A 7901-nucleotide genomic window follows, 5' to 3' on the forward strand; every position below is an offset into this window, starting at 1 on the left:
TTTGTCCACGGTTGTCCATGTTCAAGGCTGTGGTCAGCCCCGCCAGAAGCCCCGAGGACAGGGAGAGCAAGCACAACTGGCCAGCAACCACCATGGGCATCTGTGGTGGGACCCAGGCCAAGTAGCCACAGAGGCGCACCAGGCAGCCAGGCACCAGCCCCAAGCCTGTGCATACTGAGGCCAATGACACTCCACTAGTCCCTCCCACCATGCACATCCCACCCCTGGCAGGCAAGATCTCTCTGTCCAGGGCTTCCCCCAGACCTCCAACTACCAACAGCTCAATGAGCCCTTACTTAATTCTTGTTAACCATAATGGCTTGTCATAAAAGGTCATTGGGAAAGTCAATGATGAGATGCAAGCCTTAAAAGAAAACTAGAGAGACTTACGGAAATGAAGAAGAAAGCTCTCTTCCCAGTAGGAGCCTGGCAGTCCCAAGCTCAGGGCACCTCATGTCCAGTCTTGAACCCAGCATGCATTGTTGTGGAGAACCTGCCTGCTTAAGGACCTGGCTTCCCACTCATTCTCCTGAGATGATGACTTTAATTCTTTTAATTTTTACTGGTTATTTTCTTCATTTCCATTTTATGTGTTATCCCCTTTTCCAGTTTCCTTTCTCCACGAAGCAGAGTCCAGCTCACAAGCCTGAGCAGCTGCAGCCATAGTGCACCATGGGGGATCCTGGGGCAGACTGTTTCATCACCAAGATCCTGTGGACCCACAGGGGCTGCATGACCTTAAAGGAACTGCAGAGTAGGATCAGGCTCCAGAGGCAGAGCTCTATGAGCTGCTGGGCAAGACTGCTTATTCCTATTGGAGACTGGAGATCAGGCAGGGATCACGCTGTAGGTGGCGGCTACTACTGAAGCCTGTGGCTTCAATCTCAAGTGCATCCAGGGACCATGCTACAGATTGCCCAAGCCTCTGCAAGCTCAAACTTCTAGGACAGAGTCATTATGCAAAATCCCAGAGAAACCTCTGCAAATATCCACACCAAGTTTTTAGGAACAGAGCTTCCAGGTCCTGAAGAATCATGAGCTTTCTGGGCTTAACCAAGAGGAGCCGGCCTTCTTCCTGGTACAGGGGAATGCTTTTCTCCTGCAAAAGTTACTACAAAGGAGACAGCCACAAACAGATCTGCTTGAAGCCACAGCCATGCAAGAGAGTCCAAGTCTGTGAGCACTTCACCCAGGCCAACTGCCGTTACCTCAACTGTCTCAGGTCTCATGACCTGATGGACAGGAAGGTGCTGACCTCCGTGACTGAGCACGGGCTGAGTTCTGATGGGGTCCAGAACATCCAGGACATCTGCAACAACAAACACATTAGGAGGAGACCCACTGGCATGAGAGCTCCCCATGAACATCATAGCAGCAGGGCACACAGAGACAGAAGCAAAAGCAGAGACTGATTCCTTCCAAACAGCCTAGGATTTCTCTCCCATGTCTCATTTTGGCATCTGGTTCACCTTGTCCAGATGTCACCAGCTGTAAGGATTCCCTGGAGGACTTGTCTACAGCTGTCACTCAGGAGGTCAAGAACCTGGGGACCCAGGACTCTGCACAGCTTTCCTTGGTCTCATCTAAGGCTGCTGGTGTCTGAGGACCCAGTCACATGAGAGCAAGCCAGGGGTTTTCTGAGAATGGAGATCTGGATGCTTCTTTTCTAGAAATCCTACTGATTCTTTGTAAGCTCCTGCCTCCTCTGCTGGCTTTCTTCTTGCTGCAGCAAAAAGAGATGAATCCATGTCCATGAGAACAGGCATGCCTTCTGGACACCGCATGGAGGTCAAGGGAAAGAATGAGGCTCCAGACATCGATTACATCCCATTTTAAATGGTTCTATTGATGGGGTGACAATGGAAGAAGCAACAGACTCAGGAATTCTAGGTAAAAGGAGAAACTCAGGGAAGGAGTTTGGCAATGTTCCTTCTCTTTCAATTCAGTGGAATAATTGAAGCACTATTGTTATTGGGTCTTCATTAAAAGTCTGGTAGAAAGGATGCATTAAAGCCATGTGGCCCTGATTATTATTATTTTTAATTTTTGGAGTGGCAGCCTTTAATGACTGTATCTATTTTCTTATGGGAATTATTCATTACCTTCCCAGATCTGTATTTAACTTGGTATTTGTTATCTGTTAGAAAAATCACCAGTATCAAATAGATTTTTCACTTTTCTGTAGTAAAGGCCTCTGAAGTAAGCCCTAATGATTGTTGAATTCACTCAGTGTCCTTTGTTATATCCCCCTTTTCATTTCTGATTTGGTACTTTAGATATAGGCTCTGTGGTTTGTCTGTCTTGTGGATCTTCTCAAAAAAAAAAAAAAAAGCCAGCTCTTGCTTTGCTTGGCTCTTTGTATCATTCTCTTTGTTTGTAATTGATTGATTTTAGTTCTAAGTTTATTTCCTGCCATCAAATCCTACCAGACTCTCTATGGGATGAGGCTTTGCCTCACCTTGGTAACAGCAGCATGTGATACATGAAGCTTTTGCTGCTCTCTGTAGTGGGGATGACGTCACAATTTCACTGAAAACCATGCACAGCCTCGTTTTAGACTGTATTAAAGTAGCCCACGATTTCAGTGCTCCCTGCAAGGTGCCATGAGACAGTAGTAACATGAGTCTGCCTGCACCTCGACAGTTTTCACTAGGGACTTCTGAGTGATTTTATGAAAATTTATAGTGAGTTCATGCATGAACATGCACAAACACAAACGCACACACACACTTTACTGACATGGTGCACATTCTTTCCACACAAAGAAGAAAGTGAGTATTAATGAAAACACACCAATAAAGAAATCGATGGACGGGGTTGTGGGGAAGCTGGGGCTTAGAGTTACTTAAAGGCCCTGTGCAGGCTCTCCTTCTGTTGGAGGCTAAACTTCAAGTGCAATGGGGTTCTTTATTTTCTTTCTGTATAGCACACAGAGCTAGGGTGGAAACTAGGTTTTGAGCATATTTGGCAAGTACAGTCACACTGAATTAATTCCTAGGGCTGGAACCCTATTAATGTTCTACAGAATTACAGGGCAGGCTGGATGAAGACTCTCAGCTGACAATGTGGACATCTCAAGACAGGCACTGGACAATGGCTGACAGACTTGTATGAAGACTGGAAATGTTTTGCTATCTCACAGGAAAAGAAGGCCCCTCCCACTACACTGTACTCTAAGGACAGCTTATTCAGGTAAGGGATGACATGAACTATTGTCTCATGTCACAGATGTCAGCACAAAATATTCTAGGTATTGTATGCCAATGGTAGCATTAACAGAACAAATCACACAGTGTTGTGAAGATATAGAATATGACTATATGTAGCAAGAACCAGGCCTCTTCTAGTTTCTAAGATCATACCTGAGAACCTCAAATATAGTAATAATGTGATAATGTGGTATAAGTCTAGTTACAACTAGTTTCTATTGTGACACAGATGACTCTTTTTGTGTCATGGTCAGCTTATAATGAATGACTAGACCTAAGCATGAGAATAACCAAATACTACATTGCTTCTCTAGCTGCTGAGCTTTTAAAAGCCCTGGTGTGACAGCAAGCTTTTGTGGACATCTGGATTATTCCTTCTGTACTTTAACTCTCTAAGTCAACCCCACTCTGAGTAAGTCAGTTCCATTCCATAAGTTGGAAATCAGTCAACTGGAAAAAAAAATACTTTCTCAATACAAACACAGATTGGCCATGGAAAAAGGGCAGCTTGAACTGTCCCACCTCGGTCCTGGGCCTGCACAGGCCTGCTCTCCAAAAGAAACCTGTGTTCACAGCTGCAGGCTGCATTCACTATGGATGCTCTTGAGGTTCCTCCCTAAACTGCTTAGATTAAGATAATTTTGTTGCCATCTATCAAAAGAATTCATTATGCCAAACTGGCCTTTCTTCTGAACCTTCTGTTCTGTGGGCAGGGCAAAATCTCCAGCAACCCTCACAGCAATGTGGGCTGCCAATCTGGGACTCAGAATTACACCAGTGCAAACCAAGAACAGGGCAACTGGAAGAGACCTCATTGGGTTGTAGGAACCTTCTGTTCTGAGTCACTTCTCAGAAGGGGCGCTTTGCTCTAACTCCTCCATGAGACCCAACCAGTACTGGGGCTGGAGGATCCTTAGGTGTGGCAGCTCTGAGCTGGGAGGGAAAGCTGGCACACTGACATGGAGAAGCCTGTTTTCACAACTGATCTGGATCTGAGGAGCAGGTGCTTTTAAAGAAGCAGGTGAGAGTACCTCCTGCAGGAGAGCTCACTCTGCAGGGAAAGTCACACAGGACAGCGAAAAGTGGCTTCCCAACTTCCACAGGTCCTGTGACCCCAGGGAGGGCACCAGATGGTCCAAGAGTTTGAGAAAAGCCTGCATTTGCCTGAAAGACTTCCCTCAACCATAAGTCCCACCACTGTCCCAGACTCACACCTGAGGATCAGCAAAGCCTGCCACCTGCTGGGGTCCCCACAAACTGAACCCAGAATGGAGAACTGCGGGAAAGCACTTCCGGGGAGGGGGAGACACAAGTCTCTGGGGCCAGGCCTGGGGTCTGTCCCTTAGGCTCTCCTCACCTCCGTTAGCCTCCTAGTGCAGAGTGCTGCAAGCCGGGATCTCAAAAGTCTTGGGCTGAAGAAGTGGGAGAAGGTAGCAGCAGTGGCAGTGGGGTCGACAGGGGAGTCGAAGACGGAATGGTAGCAAGGCAAGCAGCGGCGGTGAGGGCGGAGGCGGGGGGGGGGGCGAAGGAGAGGACGGTGTGGGGTGGTCGGGGCTGGGGCAGGCTGGGGGCGGGGGTTGGGACGGGTCTGAGTCGAGGGCGGTGGTGGGACTGGGAGGGGGGATGGGTCGGAGGCATTGTCGAGTGAGGGTGTGAGGCGGGGGCGTGGGCAGGGGTAAGAGCAGGGGCGGGGGCAGGAGCAGGGGCAAGCAGAGCAAAACCCAGCCCTGTCAGCTGGCAGATACCCTCTGGGGCGGGACAGACTCGCCCTGCAGCTCTATTGATGGGGTGACAATGGAAGAAGCAACAGACTCAGGAATTCTAGGTAAAAAGAGAAACTCAGAGAAGGGGTTTGACAATGTTCCTTCTCTTTCAAATCAGAGGAATAATTGAAGCACTATTGTTATTAGGTCGTCATTAAACTTCTGGTAGAAAGGCTGCATTAAAGCCTAGTGGCCCTCATATATATTTTTCAATTTTTGTAGTGGCATCGTTTAAATACTATCTATTTTCTTATGAGAATAATCTTATGAGTTAAATCCCACATTTGGATTTAACTTGGTATTTGTTATCCGTGTAGAAAAATTACCAATATCAAATAGATTTTTCACTTTTCTGTAGTAAAGGACTCTGAAGAAGCCCTAATGATTGTTGAATTCACTCACATGTCTATTGCTTCATCCCCCTTTTCATTTCTGATTTGATAATTTAGGTATTGACACTGTGGTGTGTACTTAGTTTCAGAAAGGGGTTGTTTCTCTTATGGATCTCCTCAAAAAACAGCTCTTGCTTCCTATGACTCTTTGTATTATCCTCTTCGTGTGTAATTGAATGATTTTAGTACTAAGTTTATTTCCTGCCATCAAATCATACCAGACTCTCTGTAGGATAAGGCTTTGCCTCATCTTGGTAACAGCGGCATGTGATAAATGAAGCTTTTGCTGCTCTCTCTAGTGGTGATGACGTCACAATCTCTGTGTAAACCATCCACAGCCTGTTTTTAGGCTGTATTATAGTAGACCACCATTTCAGTGTTACCTGCCAGGTGCCGTGGGACACTAGTAACACACGTCTGCGTGCACCTCGACAGTTTTCATTACAGTCTTCTAAGTCATTTTATGAAAATTGATAGTGAGTTCATGGATGAACATACACAAACACCTGCACAGAAACACAAACAAACACAAACTCTCTCTCTCTCTCTCTCTCTCTCTCTCTCTCTCTCTCTCTCACTCTCTCTCTCTCACACACACACACACACACACACACTTTACTGACATGGTACACATTCTTTGCACACCAAAAATAAAGTGAGCAGTAATGAAAATACACCAATAATGGAGTCGATGGAGGGAGTTATGCAGAAGCTGGGACTTAGAGTTACTTAAAGGCCCTATGCAGGCTCTCCTTTTGTTGGAGGAGAAATTTCAAGTGCAATGTGGTTCTTTATTTTCTTTCTCTAAAGCACACAGGCTATGGTGGAATGTAGGGCTTTGAGCATGTTTGGAAAGTACAATCACACTGAATTAAATCCTAGGGCTGGAACACTATTAATCTTCTACAAAATTACAGGGCAGGCTGGATGAAGACTCCCAGGAGACAATGTGAACATCTCAAGACAGGCACTGGACAATGGCGGAAGACTTGTCTGAAGACTGGAAATATTTTGAAAATTCAGAGAGAAAAAAAAGGCCCCTCTGACTACACCGTACTCTAAGGACAGTTTATGCAGGTTAGGCATGGCATGAACTATTGTCTCAGGTCACAGATGTCAGCACAAAGTATCCAAGGTGTTGTATGCCAATGGTAGCATCAACAGAACAAAGCACACAGTGTCATGAAGACATAAATTATGAGTTTGTGTAGCAAGACCCAGGCCTCTTCCAGGTTCTTAGATAGTAACTGAGAACCTCAAATACGGTAGTGATGTGATAGTGTGGGGGTGAATCTAGTTACAACTAGTTTTGACACAGATGACACTTTTTGTGTCATGGTCAGCTTATAATGAATGACTAGACCTAACCATGAGAGTAACCAAATACTACATTGCTTCTCTAGCTGCTGAGCTTTTAAAAGCCCTGGGGTGACAGCAAGCTTTTGTGGACATACTGGATTATTCCTTCTGTAGTTTAACTCTCTGAGTCACCTCCACTCTCAGCAAGTTAGATCAATTCCACAAATTGGAAATCAGTCACCTGGAAAAAATACATTCTCAATATGATCCCAGATTGGCCATGGAAAAAGGGTAGCTTGAACTGTCCCACCTAGGTTCTGGGCCTGCACAGGCCTGCTCTCCAACAGAAACCTGTGTTCACAGCTGCAGGCTGCATTCACTATGGGTGTCCTTGAGGTTCTTCCCTAAACTGCTTAGATTAAAATAATTTTCATGCTAACAATCAAAAAACTCATTATGCCAATCTGGCCAACAGGAAGCTAATTTCTATTCTGTATTTTGTCAGATGTGCAGAATACATATGGTCATCATTGATAATAGGTGAAAGATCTGCTCTAATATGTACACTAAGTGGTGCTGGAGGATGCTCCTGACCCACAATGAGCAGTGGGAACACCAGAGCCCTGTAGGGATGCCTGGCAAGCTAACACGTTGAGCATGCACAGCTCAGTAAATTTCCTGTGAATACACATCTCCTGAGATATCTCTATTTAATTGGAGGTGATCCTGTCCACCTAATACAGTACATGATGTGGAAGGACAAAAGCACCTGCAGGAGCTGTGGTGATGACTCACAGGATAGAGCATCTGCTGCTCTCTCAGAAGAACCACATGGACCCTAACAATTGGGTAAAGCGTGTCAGTGATTACTTCATAAAGTGTGTGTCGGAGAAACAGCCACATTATCCACACAAAAGACACTGTCACACTGGGTACCCCTTGGTGACTTTGAATTCACTTATTAGCCCAGGATCCATGGAACATGCAGAGATCCATCTCTAGCTGTCAGTACTAAGTCCACAGGAGGGGACAGAACCCTTGAGTAAGAATGATGGTCTTAAGAGTCAAGAGATAGAATTCAATTTTTATTCATAACAAATACATTTTTACAACAAAACAGGATTAAAACAAATAAATTAAAATATTTAAAAATATTTGAAAAGATAAAAACAGTAACAGGAACATATAAATATGAAACAACAAAAAGAAAATTTCAATTAAAATCATAACAAAAATAT

The 7901-nt window shown here is 45.1% G+C and overlaps 1 pseudogene; it reads left to right on the forward strand.

Annotated features, from left to right (window-relative positions):
- The first annotated feature begins 374 nt into the window (after positions 1–374).
- LOC134483274 (zinc finger CCCH-type antiviral protein 1-like) lies at positions 375–2301 on the forward strand (annotated as a pseudogene).
- Positions 2302–7901: the final 5600 nt, after the last annotated feature.

The sequence above is a fragment of the Rattus norvegicus genome, chromosome 19, assembly GCF_036323735.1.
Source record: "Rattus norvegicus strain BN/NHsdMcwi chromosome 19, GRCr8, whole genome shotgun sequence".
In the NCBI taxonomy this organism is placed as follows: domain Eukaryota; kingdom Metazoa; phylum Chordata; class Mammalia; order Rodentia; family Muridae; genus Rattus; species Rattus norvegicus.